The sequence below is a fragment of the Elaeis guineensis genome, chromosome 4, assembly GCF_000442705.2.
Source record: "Elaeis guineensis isolate ETL-2024a chromosome 4, EG11, whole genome shotgun sequence".
NCBI lineage: Eukaryota > Viridiplantae > Streptophyta > Magnoliopsida > Arecales > Arecaceae > Elaeis > Elaeis guineensis.
Window position 1 is genome coordinate 26,427,792 of NC_025996.2, and position 16,566 is coordinate 26,444,357.

The following is a 16,566-nucleotide window of genomic DNA, read 5'->3' on the forward strand; positions in this document are numbered from 1 at the left end:
GATCAAATGGCAACTTATAAAATGGAGAGGCTGTGAGTGCAAATGAGTCAATGTGGCTCTACGTAATGTTTCAGCATATCTCTCTCTCTCTCTCTCTCTCTCTCTCTCTCTATATATATATATATATATATATATATATATATATATGTGTGTGTGTGTGTGGATAGATAGATCGATCGATAGATGGATAGATAAGTGCCAAGTTTTGAGGACCTACCAGCCTAACCAGGGTGCGGCTGCGAACAATGGCTTCTAAGACCCTCTCACAGGTCCCCAGATTAGATCTCTCAGATGAGGGCTTGCAGCTCGGATCGGATAGCTGGGGCCTGGTGCGAGTCCAAGTCGGACAAGCACTGGAGACCTTCGGATGCCTTGAGACAGTCTTCCCCAAAGTCCCTGAAGAGCTCCGAAGGGCCATTTTCCCTGCTTTGGAAGAGCTTTTCTCCCTTCCCACCGAGGCCAAATTGCGCAACATTTCCGACAAGCCAAATTATGTCTACTGTTGCGGCCAATCCCCTCGTCGCCTGGTCGCCGGGAGCGAGCACCTGTAAAAGAAGTCCGCACTGACCGGAGGTGGCTCCGGCGGAGACCCTCCGACGGTCAAGTCAGAGAGGAGACTAAGCAACTGTAGAAAAGAATCAAGGAGCTCAGCGAGAGAGAGTGAGAGAGCTAGAGAGGAAGAGTTCAGGGGTTTCGAAAGGAACCTCTTTCAGCACTGTTGCCTTCTCCGTTTTATAGTAGAGAGCGGCATGATGCCGTCATTTATGGCGCAGACAATGAGAGAGTTGTCAAATCATCGGAGACTGTCAGAGTCGCCGTGGGGCTGTCACGTCGCCGTGGGGCTATCAAATCACTAGGGTTGACCCATGCCTCAGGTGGGACAATGTCCCAGGGCGGCTACTCCGCACGCCTTTGTCAGGGTGGCGGCCCACAGCAGTCATACGGTATTCGGGGGAACCGACCAACTGTACGCTGGCATCTGATTGAGGAATGTCGGGTGAAAGCCCGGGGACCCTCTGATGGATAGTCGGGGGCGTTGCGGGAGTCGGATATCGGGCTCCACAGTTCGGCCAGTCGGGAACGGAGAGGGTCTGCCCGACCGACATATATTCGGTCGGACGGCGTTGGCAGTCGTCGGTCGGTGCGGTCGGTAGAGTCGGGTGCCGGTCAGGCAGGCCCGACGGTGAGTCGGCGTGAGAGGGATCGGTCGGCATATTCCAACAGTTGCCCCCCCCATTCCTGAGTCGGATGGTGTGCTGGCCAGCGTCCTTATGTGGGCGGCGGCGTCGGGCGAAAGGAGTGGATATCCATCGCATTAAGTCCTGACTCTGACGACCGTACCATTGGTTGGTCCGGTGTCAGACGTTTTATGAGTGTCAGACGTCCCGTCCTGTCGGTGTCAGGCGTCTCGTCCCGTCGGTGTCGGACGTTCCGTCCCATCGGTGTCAGGCGTCTCGTCCCGTCGGTGTCGGACGTCCCGTCCCGTCGGTGTCAGGCGTCTCGTCGGGAATGGAAACCGCCATTTTCGCCATCTCTTTGGGAACACGAAACATCACGGCCTTTCCGCCGCGTGGCAGGTGGCCATTGGGCCGGGTCCGCTCAAGCGGATGGAGGTGACGTGGCCCGATCTGAGGGCAGGTGCGTCGAACCGTCCGACCGAAGGAGAGCCCAGATGTCGCCACATGTCACGATCTGGGAGATCCTCGCTGGTCGTGCTTTCATCTCGATCGTCGGGGGGTGCTATATATACAGGGTCACCTACATCCGGATTTTTACTTTTCAAACTTGCTGTCGAAACTCTAGTTGAGCGGTCCCTTGCCTCAGGTAACCGTCCCCGTTTCTCCCCTCAGGAAATCTTTTTTCCTAGGAGCCTTCATCGTTGTCCTTCGTCTTCTTCCTTGCTTCCTCGTGGTCCTCTTCCTTCTTCTTCTTATTCTCTAACTTCTGTTCCAGTGTAATGGCTAGAACATCTCCACGAGGAAGTCGGTCGAGGAACCTGACTGACGATTCTCGATCGACCCCGGAGGTGGAGGTCTCTTCACTTTCGGGGCCGAACGTTGATCGGCTCCGGGAGCAGTACTGCATCCCGGAGCAATTTCAGCTGTTCGCCCCTGGAGCCAATGGTCGGGTTAACAACCCGCCTGAGGGCCAGGTGGCCTTCTACGTCGAGGACCTCCGGGCTGGTCTTCGCTTTCCGATCCTGAAATTCGTCCGAAACGTGCTGGACTACTATGGGCTGCGTCCGGCGCAGCTTACGCCGAACTCGGTTCGGCTGGTAGTCAGCTTTGCTCTGTTGTGTTGGCTTTTGCCGACCGACCCTCGAATTTCACTCTTCCGAGCCTTTTTTGTTCTCCGACCCCACCCTAAAGCCCGAGGGTGGTGGTATTTCAATCCTCGGAAGGGTCTCTCCTTTATCACCGATCTTCCATCGTCGATTCATGGATGGAAGAACCAGTTCTTCTTCGTCTCTTCTTCCGTTCCTTGGGGGTTCCCTACCCGTTGGGGGGACCCCCGAACCCAACCAAACGAGAACAGTCGGGTGGAGGCTGGGGACCGGAAAGACTTCCACCGTCTGAAGGACGTCTCGGTGCCGAAGCAGAAGGAGCTCGTCACCGAGCAGGCCCTGTACGACGTCGGTCTCAGCTCGGTTCCTCGCCTAGGTCTGTGTTTTTGCTGTTGTTGTTTTTTTTTTTCGATGTTGATCGTCTGTCGTCGTCGCAGATATGCCATCGAGGACGAGATTGACAGCCACCGACATCCGACAGCATGCGGCACGAAAGAGGCCGACGCAAGGGACCGAACCATCACGGCCTCCCAAGAGGCCTCAGGTAGTTTCGCCGAGCGAGCCGGCTGGGGCGGAGGCGGGGGCCGGCTCCGAACGGGCGTTGGACCGGGAGTCGGTCATTGCACTGTCGGTGCCGACAGTGCCCGTTGAAGTCCCGTCCGAGGGACCATCGACCGAGGGAGCAGCCTCGTCCGAGGGATGGGCGGCCGAGGAATCGGTCGAGGGTGTGCCGGCTGCTCAACCGGCAAAAGAGGTTCGGGAAGAGGCGCACGAGCCCGAGCAACCTGCGTCGGCGGCAGCTGCGCCTTCGGGAGGGACCCAGTCGGGCTCGAGCATGCCCTCCCTTTCCGACGTCAGGGCCTAGGTGTCCACGCGGGGGAAGGCCCCGATGGCATCCAGCGATGACAGGAGATCGGCCGGTGGCGGAGCGTCAACCGACTCCCTGTTTCCCGAAGGGATTTCAGCCCTGGCCAACCATGACTTGGCGAGGAGGCTATGCCAGGCGCTCATCCTTCCGACCGACGTCGAGGTCATGAAGAATCAGCAGGTATCTGACATGCTGTCCTCCTTCTACCCGACTATGATCCGGATAAGTCTTCCTCCTTTCCGCTTTCGTTATCGTTTTTCATAAGTTCGGTCTTCTGACGGTCGGCTTTGTTTTTTGCAGCTGATTTATAACATATCCGAGCTGGAGGCCGGATATCGAAGGTTCGGCGATCTGCGCGTGGCCTGGAAGGATAAGGCCATGGCTGCCGAGGTTGATAAAGTCATACTGGTCGACCAACTGCAGCAGTCGGTCGATCGAGAGGCCCAGCTTGAGGGGGAGATCTCCCGCCTCACCGAGGAGGTCTCCCGACTCACAGGCGCACTGGCCGCTTTGGGGACCAAGTTGCAGTCGGCCCGGGATGACGCCAAGCGGAAGTCCCGCACCGTTCGCCGGCTGCACCATGAGCGGGACGACTTTGCCAAGGAACTCAAGGCCGAACGCGAGTAGCTCCGAATAAGCTTAGGGATCCTCGCTAAGGCTGAAGAGAACCTGTCCACCGCTCAGGCCGACGCGGACATAGCAAGGGCAGAGGCGGAGTCGGCAAAAGAAGTAATGGGTCGGGCCGTGGAGGACTTTCGCGACTCCGAGGAGTACCGGGAGGAACTTCTGGAAAGTGGTTTCCTCTCGTACTGAGTGGGGTACGAGGACGCTCGGAAGCCATCCAGAGCTTGTATCCGGAGCTCGACCTCAGTAGCATCGTCCCGCCAGAGTCGAAGGCCCAAGCTGCGGAGGAGATGGCTGACCCATCATCGGGAGATCGCACCGCCGTGGTGGAGGCCGACGCAGACCAGTTTACCGAAGGCCAGGCGGCTCTGACTCCCGAAGCGGCCCCGACCCCTGAAGCCCGAGTGGATGCATCGATCGCCCCTGATCTTTGCCCGGTAGAGGAAGCCAACTCTGTGGATTAGTCGATCTTTTGTTCTTACTTTTGTTTGGTATACTTGTAATCGAGCTTCGGCCTAATTTTGTAAACTTAGCTCAAGCCTCAATGAAATCAAAATCTTTTTAACTTCAACTTTTTCATTGTCCCTATGTGTCCTGGGAAGTAGTGTCTTGTGTGACTCGCCGAAATGCTTTCGAACGCATAAGTCGTAAGCCCAACGTACTAGTTAGGATGTTCGGTAGGATCCTAGGTAACGATCCGAAATAGTTGGTAGTGCGCGTCATGGCAAAGGCAGAGCGAACTCCAACTTTAGATCAGCCTCCCGACTGTCATATGACCCGACAGTCGAGAGCTTAAGTCGAATGCCCGTCGCTCAGACGTGAGTCGGGCGTGTTCGTCGAGTCGAAGGTTGATCGACCTCCGGACATAGCTTGATGGTCGGATCATTCCGTAGGACCCGATAGTCGAATGTCGTCCGACGCGTTCAGCCGGATGGCGTCCGATGCATCCAATCGGGAAAACGATAACAAGTCGAGTTTCATTACCCAGACTCAGGTCGGGTACATACGTCGCGCCGTGTGATAAACGGTGGTAAGCCGAATATCCTTCGATCGATCGTGACCTGATCGGTAAGTTGCGAACGCGACATTGGTCGTGTTGGCGCTTTGCCTTTCTTGGCCGGGGCCAAGTCGGCAAGTTAGTTGGTCGTTTCGCCCGAGAGTTTGACTGTAGAAGGAGTGCGACTCCCGTCGTTATGGATATATCAGTCCTCGTAAGTATCCGATGTGTCGTTGGCGATCGGGCCGTTGATTCTCGATGGAACGTTGGGCACCCCAAGTCGGGGCGTCGGGGCTTGTACTTCTGGCAAGCGTCGACCCTCAGTCGAAGAGTCGAGATTCCAGACACTAAAATTTTGAAACTGAATTTGTATTCCGGACGAGGGGATACAAAGTTCACTGGTGCTACAACCTCAGATTGTCGGCATTCCAAGTCCGGGAGATTGCCGTTCCTTCTAGGGTCTCTAGTCGGTAGGCTCCCAACCGGTAAGTGTCGGCTATCTTGTAAGGTCCTTCCCAGTTCGGGGATAATTTTTTCTGGTCCAGGGGCTTCGAGACTTCCGCCTTCCTTAAGATCAGATCTTCGGGTCGGAAAAGCTTCAGCTTAACCCTAGCATTATAGTACCGGGCCACCTTTTGTCGGTAGGAAGCCATACGGAGCTGTGCCTCGCGTCGAAGTTCGGGCAAGAGGTCCAAGTCGGCTCTCCGACACTCGGAGTTGCCTGGCTCACAATACTGCTCAACTCTGGTCGACGGTAGCCCGATCTCCAGCGGGATCATTGCTTCCGTTCCGTAGGCCAAGTTGAAGGGGGATTTCTCGGTGGGACACGGGGAGTCATTCGGTATGCCCACAGAATAGAGGGCAGTTCCTCAACCCAGAGGCCCCTAGCTTCATTCAGTCTGGTCTTCAGTCCATGTAGAATGGTTCGATTGGTTACTTCCACTTCGCCGTTGGACTGTGGATGTCCGACTAAGGTCAGCCTGTGCACGATATGAAATCTCGCACAGAAGTCTCTGAAGTTCTGGTTGTCGAATTATCGTCCATTGTCGGTGATAATGGTGTACGGCAATTCGAACCTGAAGATGATGGACTTCTGGATGAAGTCTTCCATCTTCCGCTCGGTGATTTGCGCCAGTGGTTCGGCTTCCACCCACTTAGTGAAGTAGTCAATTGCAACGACTATGAACTTTCTCTGGCCAGATGCCGGAGGGAAAGGACCGAGTATGTCGATCCCCCACTGGGTGAAGGGCCACGGGGCGACAATAGGGGTGATTTGGCTGGCTGGTCGGTGTTGTATGTTGGCATACCTCTGGCATGGCTCACACCTCCGAACCAACTCAGCTGCATCCTTCCTCATAGTAGGCCAGTAGTAACCCTGTCGTAGGACTTTGTAGGCCAAGGATTTGCCCCCAAGTGATTTTCGCAGATCCCTTCATGTACTTCTCTGAGTGCGTAGTCCGCGTCGGTCGGCCCCAAGCATCTGAGCAAGGGGAGGAAAAACGACCTTTTGTAGAGTCAGCCATCCATTATCACGTATTGGGAGGCCGACCATCGGAGCCATTTGGCCTCCGCGGGGTTTTCAGGGCTAATTCCGTCGGTCAGGTACCGAACAATCGGATCCATCCAGCTTGGTTTGGCCGCTAGTTGTAGCACCTCCTCAGCCCTATCGATGCTTGACTGCTCGAGATTCTCCACGAACGTCCGACCCAAGGCGTCGTAAGCTGAAGTCGCAAGCCTGGAGAGTGCATTGGCCCGAGCATTCTCTGACCTAGGGATGTGGGAGATCTCAAAATATTCGAGGCATGACACGAGATCTTTCACCTTCTGGAGATATTTTGCCATAGTCGGGTCTCGCACCTCGAATTCGCCCTTGACTTGCCCCACGATCAGCTGGGAGTCAGAGAAGACTCTGAGGCTGTCGATCCCAAGCTCCTTCGCCATCCTCAAGCTAGCGAGGAGCGCCTCATACTCGGCTTGATTGTTGGAGGCTCTGAAGTCGAATCGGAGGGTGTACTCAGTGACCACCCCATCCGAGTTGGTGAGCAGGAACCCGGCCCCGCTCCCCTGAGCATTGGAAGCTCCATCGATGTGCAGCACCCAGGTAGACCCGGGGTCAGGCTCCGAGATTGCAACTTCTCTGAGGCTCCCGCCTTCCGATCCTTGGTCGGCTATCGGGCACTCCGCAATAAAGTCAGCCAGGACCTGGGCCTTCAAGGCAGGTCACGGTCGATACTGAATGTCGAACTCACTAAGCCTCATCGCCCATTTCGCCAGTCATCCCGATATGTCGGGGCGGCGCAATATCGCCCTCAGGGGCTAGTCGGTGAGGACCACGATGGCGTGCACTTGAAAATACGGACGGAGTCATTGTGCAGACACAATCAGGGCGAATATCATCTTCTCTGTCTTCGAGTACCGAGCTTCAGCACCGTGGAGCACTTTGCTAGTGTAGTATATAGGTTGATGGATTCGGCTCTTGTTCTCTCGGACGAGCACCGAGCTAACCGCCTCAGGGAAGTGGCCAAATAGAGGTATAGCGTCTCTCCGACTTCCGACTTCACAAGCAGTGGCGGAGAGGCCAGGTACCTTTTCAGGTCCTCAAAGGCCCGTCGGCACTCATCCGACCAAGAGAAGTCCTTCACCTGTCTCAGGGTTTTGAAGAATGGGAGGCATCTTTCAGCCGACCGAGAGATGAATCGACTGAGTGCGATGATTCTTCCGTTCAACTGCTGGACCTCCTTCTTGATGTCCGGGTGCCGCATGTTGATGATTGCCTTTATTTTCTCAGGATTAGCCTCGATTCTTCGTTGAGAAACGAGGAACCTGAGGAACTTCTCCGAAGTCACCCCGAAGGCGCACTTAGTCGGATTTAGCTTCACCTGGTGTTGTCGCAGAGTGTGAAAAGTTTTTTCAAGATCTCAAACATGATCTGTAGTCTGCACACTCTTTACCAGCATGTCATCCACATACACCTCCATGTTGTGTCCGATTTGATCTTTGAAGACCTTATTGACGAGTCGCTGGTAAGTGGCTCTGACGTTCTTCAGTCCGAAGGGCATTACTCTGTAGCAGTAAAGACCCTTGGCGGTCACGAAGGCTGTGTGCTCCTCATCTTCGGACGTCATCCGGATCTGATTGTATCCGGTAAAAGCATCCATGAAGCTGAGCAGTCGATGGCCGGACGTCGTATCTACCAGCTGGTTGATTTTCGGGAGTGGAAAGCTGTCCTTCGGACAGGCGCGGTTCAGGTCGGTATAGTCGATGTAGATCCTCCAGCTCCTGTTGGCTTTTTTCACCATAACAACATTGGCGAGCCAATCGGAGTATGCAGTTTCTCTGATGAAGCCTGCCTCGAGTAGCTTGTCCACTTCCTCGTCAATGGCCTTCTGTCTTTCGGGAGCAAAAGACCGCTTCTTCTGCCTCACCGGCCTCATTGCTGGGTTGATGTTGAGTCGATGAGTCATCATCTCCGAGGGGATGCCCGACATATCCACTGCCGACCAAGCGAATACATCGGCATTGGCCTTCAGCAGCTCCACTAGCTGCCGTTGCGCGGGGTCGAGTAATTGAGACCCGTCCCAGACCACTCGCTCGGGATTCTTCATTATCGGGATGGTAACAAGCTGTTCGACTGGTTCACCCCATTCTTCCTCTTTCCGTTGGTCCAACTTGTCGACCGTCAGAGAGCCCCTCAGTTCGTTACTTTGAGCAGAGATCTGAAAGCATCGCCGAGCGAGCTGTTGATCCCCGCGCATCTCTCCGACTCCATTTTTGGTTGGAAACCGAACCAGCAGATGATACGTCGAGACTATCTCCCTGAGGGCGTTTAGTCTGAGCCTTCCAAGTATGACGTTGTAGGCCGAAGGTACTTGGACGACCGCAAAGGTCAAGTGGACTGTGCTTTGTCGTAGTTCGGTTCCAGCTGTCACGGACAAAGTAACTTCCCCTTCCACCATGACAGCATCTCCAGCAAAACCTACCAGAGGTGTAAAGACTCTCTTGAGCCGGTCAGCCGACAGTCACATTCGAGAGAAAGTCGAGTAAAATAAAACATTCGTCGAATTTCCATTATCAACAAAGATCCTTCTTACATCATAATTTGCTATTGTTGCCGAGACAACAACAGCATCATCATGGGGAGTTTGGATACCCCAAACATCTTCATCTGTAAAAGTAATTACATCATCTTGGTGCAGCTTCTTTGTCGGCTCCCCTCCAGCAGTCATCCCTGGGCCCAGTCGTTTGGAGATCATGCTGATGACCTCGGTCGTGGGCTGGTTATTCGTCGCTTCTTCAGTCGGCTGGGATCGTCGGTCGGGGACGGGTCGAGTCGGCGGGTTCCTCCAAAATTTGCCGAGATACCCTCGACGTATGAGGGCCTCGATCTCATCCTTAAGTTGGATGCACTGCTCGGTGTTGTGGTCGTGGCCCCGATGAAATCGGCAGTACTTTCACCGGTCGAGGCCCTTTGCCTTCCAAGGCAGAGGTCGTCACAGATATTCTTCTCCTTCGATCTCCATCAAAATCTGCGCAGGAGGAGCAGAGAGAGGGGTATAAGAATCATACCTGGGACGCGTCGGCCTCGGGCTCCGCCATCGAGGTGACCTCGGGCTCCGTCGCGGGAGTGAGACCTGTTTGTCAGTCGGGGGCCTGCTAGGCTCGGCAGGGGCCCGACCCTTCCTTCGCTTCTCTTTCAGGCCCTTGGCCTCAGTCAGGCACCGATCGGAAGCTCCTTCATCCGCGCGCATGTACTTGTACGCGCGCTCCAGCAGTTCGGCGTATATCCGGGGGAGGGTCTTGTCCAAGGAGTAGGTAAATCGGGACCCCCTTAGCCCCCTCTTCATGGCTGAGATGGCCAAGTCTTCATTAAGATCCCGAACCTCGAGCGTGGCTGCGTTGAATCACGTCACGAAATGTCGGAGCGTCTCGTTTTCTCCCTGTTTGAGGGAAAAGAGGCTGTCCGAGGTTCGTGACGGCTTCCGACTGATGCTGAAGTAGGCCACGAAAGAGTGCTCAAGCTGCCCAAAGGAGTGAATACTTCCTGGGCGAAGGCCGGAGTACCAGGCCCTAGTAGCTTTGCGAAGTGTGGCGGAGAAGCTGATGCAGAGAAGAGCATCGGTCGCCCCTTGGATCATCGTGAGAGCCTTGTAGCTCTCTAAATGGTCAACTGGATCGGTGGAGCAGTCGTAGCGCTCCACATGGGGCATCTTGAACCAACTAGAAATCGACTCGTCGAGGATGAGTCAGGAGAGAGGTTGGGCGATCTGGAAGTCGACGTCGTTCGGAGACTTCTGTCCGTCCACCTGCAGCTGGGCAAGCCGACGGTCGATTTCTTCGAACCTGCGTTCATAGTCGTCGATCCGTCGATGCTGAGAGACCCCGGGAGTGAAGTCTCCCGACAAATCTGAGAGGGAGGCGGATGGTGTTCGCGGCCGCTTCTCCTTCCTTGCTCATTCCAGCTAGGAAGGAGACGGTCGCCGAGACCGATGAGTATCATGCCGTGGCTGCCCCTCCTCCTCTCGGTGGGAGTGCTGTGACAACTGCTCCCGAAGAGGAGATGGAGACCGACGCGGGCATCGGCGGCTGCTCCTGGAGGGCATCGGGCGTGCCGCTGGCTTCCCCACCGGCGAGTGCGGCAACCGGGTTGGCTGTTGTTGAAGGCTCTTGATCGCGTCCGTCAGCACGGTCATCTGCCGCACGATCGCCGCGATCTGCACCTCCGTGGTCACCACAGGATGCGGAGAGCTGGGTTCCGCCATGGAGGGTGGAGGAGAGGCCTCTTCCCTACGGGAAGAGTGCCTCGCCGATCCGGTGGCCCTCGACCGCTGAGCTCTGGTTCTTGTCATCTCGAAAGAATATTTCAAGTTCTGTGGGGGTCGTAATCCCTGTCGCCCCCCTACTTGGCACGCCAAACCTGTTGCGGCCAATCCCCTCGTCGCCTGATCGTCGGGAGCGAGCGCCTGCAAAAGAAGTCCGCACTGACCGGAGGTGGCTCCGACGGGGACCCTCCGACGGTCAAGTCAGAAAGGAGACTAGACAACAGTAGAAAAGAATCAAGGAGCTCAGCGAGAGAGAGTGAGAGAGCTAGAGAGGAAGAGTTTAGGGGTTTCGAAAGGAACCTCTTTCAGCACTGTTGCCTTCTCCGTTTTATAGTAGAGCGTGGTATGATGCCGTCATTTATGGCGCAGACAATGAGAGAGTTGTCAAATCGTCGGAGACTGTCAGAGTCGCCGTGGGGCTGTCACGTCGCCGTGGGGCTGTCAAATCACTAGGGTTGACCCATGCCTCAGGTAGGACAATGTCCCAGGGCGGCTACTCCGCACGCCTTTGTCAGGGTGGCGGCCCACAACAGTCGTACGGCATTCGGGGGAACCGACCGACTGTACGCTGGCATCTGATTGAGGAATGTCGGGTGAAAGCCCGGGGACCCTCCGACGGATAGTCGGGGGCATTGCGGGAGTCGGATATCGGGCTCCATAGTTCGTCCAGTCGAAAACGGAGAGGGTCTGTTCGACCGATATATATTCGGTCGAGTGGCGTCGGCAGTCGTCGGTCGGTGCGGTCGGTAGAGTCGAATGCCGGTCAGGCGGACCCGATGGTGAGTCGGTGTGAGAGGGACCGATCGGCATATCCCAACAACTACGTAGGCCAATACCCACGCCTACCTCTCTTCGAGAGCATGGGAATCGAGGATGCCGATATCCCTGAATTAAGAAGCCCAGAATTTCACGGCTATCATGTGGCCCCATATTGGCAATCAAAGCTTCAGGCAAAGAACTTTCACACAATTTTAGATGGTATGGTTTTGATACATGACAAGTTGTTAATGTTTTGGACAGCGAGACCATGTCTTCTTCCTCGAAGCATGTCAAGGAATTGGATCAAATGGTGAGGAGAACGGTTTTGGAACGCCTGGGACTGGAAAAATAGTTGGGACTCCCACATGCAATTGACCCAGTATGTTCTTCGAGTGATGAAGTACAAAGGACCCGACACGACCGAGGCAACGATGGGCCTCGGCGCTCACAGTGACAGCAACGTAGTCACCATTCTTTATCAGAACCAGGACGGGCTTGAGATACAAACCACGGATGGGCGCTGGATCCCCAGTCTCCACCTCTCCGGACTCCTTCATTGTCATGGCTGGAGATTCTTTTACGGTATTAAACTCTGGCCTCATGTAATAATATCATAGGATTTAACATTCACAAGTATGATTTCATCTCTTAAGCTATGATTCATTATTTTAAAATTCTTATTTTCTTCGTAACTCTTCATTTTTGGTTCTTTTCACGTCAATATTTTACAGAAATGACAATAAAATAATAAAATTATGTTTTTAAGATCCCGAACCTGATCAAACGCAGTGCTGAGTGCTTTTTTTTTTTTTTTTTCCTCCATTTTTGTTGTTGCTGGCGTGAAGTAATGGTAGGGTGCACGCCCCAGAACACCGGGTCATGATGACAGGGAGTGAGGTGAGGTATTCTGCTGGCTTGCTTGCTATGCCGAGAGCCGGCCAATTGGTGGAGCTCCGGAAGAGCTGGTAGATGAAGAGCACCGGCCCCTTGCTCAACAAGCCCTTTGATCATGTGGAGTTTCTTCGGTTTCATCGCACCAGACTGAATCAGAGCTTGAAAGCAGCCTTGAATGAGTTCTGTGGTGCATAAGAAACCGTCTCCCAAGCACATAAGCTAGCGTCGTCATCCATGTCTCAAAGTTGCTTTTTCTAGGGACCATCCATGTACTTGTTTACGACTTTGAGAGTGAAGCAAAAAACATGTGCGCTACGTTCTGTTTGAGTGAATGGAGCATAAAATAGCTTCAGTTATTTAAACTAATATTGGACTGAATAAAGCTCTACGACCTGAATCTGCTGGAATTATGTTAGCTAACAGTAATTAACTATTATAAGCTCATATATATAATCTTCTAATGTTCCAGCTGGCCCTTCTGAAAAACCTTTCGATGGATTTTTTATAATACAGAAGGCAATTGGTAAATGTGTTAGACATACATTCTTTCTCGCGAGGTAATCAAATTGAATGCAAACATTATTTAGTTCATGCTGAGTACATGCACATAAGTTTAAAAGCTTCCCACCATCCAAAGTTTTCTTCTCTTTTTTTCTTTTCTTTTCCTTTCTTTTTTTTCCCTAGGAGCACTGCCGTGTTCCCATATGGGCATGGCTTCTTTGATTTTTCCCGAGCCAAAAGGACTCATCAGAGAGACTTCTCGACTCCTCCCGGTTTACCTCCGAGATCTGGCAGGCCTAGCTTGCCTAGCTTGCAAATAAATGCCGCGATAGCTTCTCATCACGGACAAGATAAAGCTCGAACATCGTCCGGTTTGCTGCTGGCCAAAGTCGTCTGAAGTTAGTACATTGCTTACCTAATTTTATTACCCGTGGAGAAGCCGAGCTTCTTTTTTTTTTTTTTTTTCTAAAGTACAAACAAGCGACCATATCATGCTTACATAAGTGCAATACAGAAAATTAGAATATAAAATATCTTACAATATCCAGAGACAATCATCGCCCTAATATTAGATTCAGTCTCCGATATGCCCGATAACCAAAGATACAATCTAATCTGAGATACTATTCATCTCTCAAAAGACGTATCGAATAAAAATCTAAATGAAATGTTGAAGAGACCTTTATACGTCGTGCAGGAAAGGATGAATATTCAAATACTTCATCTCATCCCAGATCTAGCTGATGACTGTGTTAGAGTCATCCTTAATAAAGATACTCTCCGTCCGCAACTCCTGCCTCGCGCAAATGATATCTGCCCAAGCAGCACGAATCTCCACTCCAGGGATCGACAACTCAAAAAGATGTGAGCCATCTGCAATCAACAATTTGGCATCCGAACTCAAGATGACATAGTCCACACCACCTCTATCATCCCTAACACTGCCGTCGAAGTTGACCTTGACAAATCTCAAAAGAGAGGGCTCCTAAGAAATCAAAAAAATTCTTTGAATCGCTGCAAACACAGCAAGAGAGTCCTAGGAACTTGAGGTGATAAAGATCGGGCCAGCAATATCGAAATGATCGTACTCCACAGCTAAGCCGTAAGCTCTCTCTAGCACCTGGTGCACAGGCACAACCTCGACTTTGAAGATTAGACTATTTCTAGATAGCCAAATCTAATAGACAATGTATGCCATCCTACCACCCCAAGATAAATTCTTGGTCATACTCCGACGGATCGCATCCAGGAAGGGAGGGAGCCAAGAGCCACTGATCGCCCACAAGGCTGACCACTTGCTATTCTTCAGATCAAACTCATCCTCGGATAATAAAAGAGGGCCTACTCCATCAAAACATCCTCCAACCCGCGGACCGGACAAGCAGTCGGAAGCTCTATATCTCTGTCTTTGAGAAACGTCTGAGTCAAAAATTTTTAAAGAAAAAATCAGACCTTGGGATAAGCAACCAATCTCTAGATTTAAACAGCGACGACCTCCTATCTGGCACTAGTCTGCTCATCTTAACGAGGTCCCTGTCAGGTAGAGCTATCAATTTGGATTGGGCCCATCGGATTGATCCACCCCGCCATGTAAATAGGACGGGTTGGATTCATATTTTAGCAACCCGTTTAAAAGTGGATCAAATAATCCATTCGCTTAGGTTGGCAGGTCGCTCTTTTTATAGTAAAAAAAATTATCAAATCTTCTTATTCAGTAATCCCTTTCAAGTTTTAACTGCGTGAAAACTAAAAAAGAGAGGAGAGACCGAGAGAGCTCCCCAACCCACGTGCTCACATCTCGGCCCCCAGCCCCCTCCTCCTTCGGCGACCTCCCGACCCCCATCTCCGTCCACCTCCCCATCGCCGCCCTCAACGCTCCGCCGTCAAGATCCAGTCAGCCTTCTACGGCTACTTGATCCGATCCTGATCGGTAAGATCCGAGCCGTCGATGTGGAGGCTGGGCAGATGGAGCGGTTGATCTAGTGGCAGGAGACGGTGGATGCCGTCCAGTGGGATGAGTGAGAGCGGCTTCGGGCGAGCGAGAGCCTCATGGCGCTCCTCCGACTGGACTCAGTGCCAGCTACTATCCGACTATGAGGGAGCTGCAGAGGTCCGTCAGCCATCAGATCGTGGGACTCCAGGAGGTCCTGGACCTGATCCTGGGGGCACCGGCCGTCAGCAAGGAAGGATTTCCAGCGAGCTTGTAAGAGATTGTGGAGGGGATGTAGAGAGAAGAGGGAAGGGTTTCCTCTCCAGTCCCGCTCTCTCATCTGGCCATCCCCTGCGCTCCACCCTCCCCTGCTCCTTGGTGAGCTCCTCCACCCCGGTGCCGAACCCTAGTCCTGTGACTTCCCCTGAGGCCGCACCCATCCCGTCCCCCACTCCGGCGCCCACACCCCACCCTCTGCGGCGTCCGCATCTCTTCCCCATGACGCCTCCTATGGCCACCATGCTCACATCCCCCTACTCCCCCCTCCCCGACGGGCTCTCGTAGGTTTCCAGTTTTTTTTTTTTTTTTTTTGAAATTTTGATAGGTTGGCCAGTTAAATCTATAGTCCATAGTACGTCAGGTTGGGTTGAAATTTTTCCAACCGTCAGTTAAATGGCCAATCCGTTCGCCTCGTTTAGAGGTGAATCAGGATGGATCGGGATGAGTCGGTCTATCTTGATAGCTCTACTATCAGGAGTCTTAGGACAGTACGACCCACTCCAAATTTTTAAGTCTTAGATCTAATGGATAGAAATTAAAATAGCAAAAATTCTATCAGAAAACTGACCATCAAGAGAATGGATGACATTCTGAATCCTCCGATCTCTACCGTCGTGATCAAATCACAGAAGCTGGGCATTTGGAAAGAGAGAAGGAAAAAGAATCTACGAAGTGGAATTGGTCACATTTATATTCAAGGCAACTCAGCTACAGTGATTGGATGGATTCAGGATGGTAGATGTACATCTCTATTTATAGGATATTTGGAGGATGGGAAAAGATACCCTTCTTTGTGCGAGATGTCCACTGGAAAATGAATAGAGCTGTAGATAGCCATCTATATGGCAAAGCATTAATTTTGAAGAAGAGAGTGAATTAATTTTGCAGCAGCTTCGATTGCTCTCTGTAATTTTTTATTTTTGGTTTTGTTTGGATATATATCAACGTTATTCATTCATCGAATTAAAAAAAAATATGGAGTACAAGGAAAGAATTTTTTAATAAAAGGATGGAAGGGGAGTGAAGCAAGCATCATTCCCACCGCGTGATTAGGACCAGGGTTGTTCGCGCGGATTCAGCTTCCTTTCTACGATCTTGATCGAAGACATATATATACCGTACAAGAAGTGTTTGGAGATGTCAGATTTTTTTTCAAAAAAAAAACTAATGCAAACCAACCCGGGGAGAAATTATTGCATGCATCAGCTGCAAGCGAACGAGGGCAAATCCGGGAGCATACGCCCAGTGGATATCGCGCAATCGGGAATTGGTGACATACAAGGGGTAGCGTGGCGTGCTATCCACCGTGGGATTTGACTCGGTCCAATTGGACCTGGTGCATGCAATATGGAGGCCTGCTGGGTAGCCGGGATCCTTTCAGTAAAACTGCAGCTCAGTCTCCCGAGTCCCAACCAATCCTTTCAGAGATGCTCTGGGTACAAGATAAACACTCGGGAATTGGCGACTTCCCAAAAAGAGAAATTTTGATGCTTCTGGTTTGTAAGAGAGAACACGCGGACAGAAGCAGGCTTCGTGTTAGGCAACAATAACATCTCTCTCAACAATTTCCACAGCAAATCTACAATGTAAATGGTAGTGCACGAAAGAAAC

General features: G+C 52.4%; 1 pseudogene; it reads left to right on the forward strand.

Annotated features, from left to right (window-relative positions):
- Nucleotides 1–245: 245 nt before the first annotated feature.
- On the forward strand, nucleotides 246–12,706 carry LOC105036438 (probable 2-oxoglutarate-dependent dioxygenase AOP1.2; annotated as a pseudogene).
- The last annotated feature ends 3,860 nt before the right edge of the window (nucleotides 12,707–16,566 follow it).